Source organism: Nelumbo nucifera, chromosome 6 (genome assembly GCF_055504915.1).
Source record: "Nelumbo nucifera cultivar China Antique chromosome 6, China Antique-T2T, whole genome shotgun sequence".
In the NCBI taxonomy this organism is placed as follows: Eukaryota; Viridiplantae; Streptophyta; class Magnoliopsida; order Proteales; family Nelumbonaceae; genus Nelumbo; species Nelumbo nucifera.
This window is the reverse complement of record NC_142654.1, coordinates 68,534,833-68,538,189: the sequence shown is the minus strand read 5'-3', so window position 1 is coordinate 68,538,189 and position 3,357 is coordinate 68,534,833. Positions and strand designations below refer to the sequence as shown.

The following is a 3,357-nucleotide window of genomic DNA, read 5'->3' as shown; positions in this document are numbered from 1 at the left end:
GTTGATTTTCGCATATATGGCGCATTCCAGATTAAACCAATAAATGACCTTTTCCAAATAAAGTTCAGGACGCCTGTACACATAATTATTTCAATGTATCATACCATACGCCATTGGTGACAATCTCCTGTCTAAAATTATTTTAGTGCTTAAGTGGATGTTTTCTAATATATGGGATTTTTTTTATGATCAAACATAAGGGAAATTTTAAATTTTTTTTGGTAACCGCGAATTAATTAAATTCCAAGGATGAAAATTTGAAGAGTTCGGATACAAAAGCCAGGAGTTACAAACTTTTTGATAATCAGCAGGAAAAGAAAACCATAGGCCTGGGGAGCACTTTCGGCTAGCCAAGTAATGAGCGTAAGCATTGTTTGAATAGTATACTTCACTTGAACTTGATCAAAAAAGTTGAGCTCGTTCAACACATCTTGTCACACGAACCAGCTTCCCGCTGGAGCTACGGAGTTCCTTTCAAGATGTTCACCAGCTCAAGGTAGTCCGACTCTACTGTAATTCTCTGCAGGCCTAACAAATTTGCAGTTTTTAGACTTCGCAGCATGACCAAAGCTTCAGAAAAAAGTGGAGATCTTGGGATATTCGATCGGGCTTCTGCATACAAAAACCTGCCTTTCTCTAGGGGTGGTCATGAGCCAAACTTTTCACGAGTTATTCGAGCTCGGCTCGGTTTAAACCGAGCTTTCGCCTGATATATAGGCTCGTTTGTTAATCAAGCCGAGCTCAAGTCAGTGAAACTTGGCTCGTGAGGCTCGCGAGCCTAGTATAATAAATAAATATTTTTTTATTATATACATACATATACATATACATATATAAATATATAATAAATACTTTTTATTATATATAATAATATTTTATCTATAATATTTTTATTTTTTATGTATAATAGTAAATAATTTTTATAATTCTTATTTTTGTATGTAAAATAAAAATATTTTTATATGTATAATAATAAATAATTTTTATAATTCTTAATTTGTGTATGTAAAATAAACAATATATTTTTATATGTGTAGTTTTTATGTTTTAGAAAAGAACTTGGCTTGCTCAAGCTCGAGCCAAACACAAATTCAGCGAACCGAGCTCAAATAGCCAAGTATTCAGCTCGGCTCGGCTCAAATCCGCCCCTACCTTCCTCACTGTAAAATAACATAACTGTAACCTGACCTGCTCGTCTGAAGCCAAGAATGCACCATCTGTTTTCATCGCAAAACATACGTTGGCCTCAGGCTCTTGGCTAACCGAACTGACTCCCTATTAGGAGTCCAATCCCAATGACTGGGCATCGATGCCATCTCTGCTGTTAATCTGAAAGCATTTCCAAGGATATCAATAGGGTGAGAATATGAGATAGAACAACATTAAAAACAAAGTCATTCCTGCTTTTCCAAACAGACCAAAGAATTGCAAAGAACAAAAGGCATAGGTTTAAATTATCAACAGTATCAGGCTCTTCATTCCTTGCAATGGACTTAAAGAGCTGAAAGGCTGAGATTGACTCATTTTGGCTGACTGATAAGCCAACGCGAACCATACTGCTTGGGCCCTTTGGCAATGAAAGAGACAGTGGGCTACTGTTTCAGAACTCTCTTCACAGAGAGGGCATCCCTCATCTGTGATCACCTTCCTCTGCTTCAGATTCCTTCTTACGGGAAAGCTCTCATGAAAGCCAAAAGATTTTATTTTGGGAATTAACTTTAGTTTCTAGAACCTCTTCCAAGTTCTCTTATCTTTCCTCTGAGCTTATGGTTATGATGCCCTCCTCTTGATCCTTGAGAGTTTTAGCAAAGTGGTACGCTGATTTTGTGAACAGAATTCCAGTCTTATTATGAACCCAACACAGCTTGTCCTCTCTTGCATGGCGAGGGATGTAGAGGGCTTTTATTTTGGTTGCAATGTCTACGGGAAACCACTCTCTGATAGCCTCATTCCTCCAGCATCTCCTAGTTGGCTCTATCAAGTCTTCGACCCGTTAAAGGTTGCACCCGACGGGTTTGGGAGTGTCAACTCCAAAATTAGACTGGTCTTTCAGCCAGGGGTCTGTCCAGATGTTAACCTTACAGGCATCCCCAATCAAAAAATAGCAGCCTTTCTTCAACAGTTCTTTCCCTGACCATAGACTTTTCCAGCCCCAAGAAACCCAACCTGGCTTTGGAGCATGGGGAAGGTTGCTATGCGGGAAATATCTGGCCTTCAGAATCTGTCCCTAAGGCTCAGTTTTGAAAGAGTACAAATGCAAATATGTACAGCATAAAAAAATACAAAATATAAGGTTTTGCACTCTATATATTTGCATTTATACTCCTTCCAAACTCAGCCTAAAGAGAATTAGGGGCATGAAAGAGTCTCCATGCTTCCTTGGCCAGTAAAGCCAGGTTAAGCATCTTATATTTCTGAAGGCTAAACCTCCATCTTTCCTTTGACAGATGTTCCATCTTCCCAGTTAATCTTCCCTTTCCCCCTACTTGTGTAACCCCACCAAAATGTGCCTTTTCAAGGTCTTCACAAATACCTTTGAGAAGAAGAAAAGTAGACATTGTATACACAGGAAGGGCTGAAATAACTGATTTGATCAGCACTTCTTTCTCTGCAATAGTTAGGAGTTGGTCTTTCCATCCTTGAAGTTTCCTATCGACTATTTCTCTGAGAAACTTGAAAGTTTCTTTTTTGGATCTGCAATTTCAGGGGGGAGACCCAAATATACGCTGGGTTTGGCAATACGCTGGACATGGAGAACTCTGGCTACGATCCTTTGAAATCTATTAGGGGTACTTGGACTGAAAAATACTTCAGACTTTGACCAATTTACCTTTTTGCCGAATTCCATCTCAAATTTGTTTAGGAGATTAAGAACAACATCAGCACCATTGATTGTATCTTTTATGAACAGGTAGCTATCATCTGCGAACATGAGAAGTGAGACTCTTGGGCATCTTGAGTTCATTCCGATACCTTCAATCTTCCCTTGGGATTGCAGCTTAGAAATTTTAGCAGAAAAGACTTTTGACATTAAGGCCCCGTTGACTTTTTGGTAAGTTACTTATCCGGGTACCCATACAAACAAAATAATGACCATTTTAGCCATAAAAATATATTATTATAATGGGTATTTTTGTCCCATTTAAGTGTTGGCAACTTTCCCCCAAGGTGGGAAAGTTATTTACCTACTTATACCAAGGAAAATAAACTTTCCCTGGTCCCCACAAAAATCTGAAAAAAGAACATAAGATTTTTGGTCAATGGGAATCAAAATCCCATTGACCAACTTTCCCCCCTCTCAAAATCCAGAAAAAGAACGCCCCCTAAGAGGAAAAGGAAGGGGGATATCATATCTCC

General features: G+C 38.6%; 1 long non-coding RNA gene across 1 annotated transcript; it reads right to left on the bottom strand.

Annotated features, from left to right (window-relative positions):
• Positions 1-247: 247 nt before the first annotated feature.
• LOC148791166 (uncharacterized) lies at positions 248-3,026 on the bottom strand. Its single transcript, XR_016077604.1, has 3 exons — positions 2,831-3,026; positions 1,189-1,329; positions 248-520 (listed from the first exon to the last, which is right to left on the bottom strand). It is a non-coding gene; the product is annotated as an uncharacterized LOC148791166 (long non-coding RNA).
• Positions 3,027-3,357: the final 331 nt, after the last annotated feature.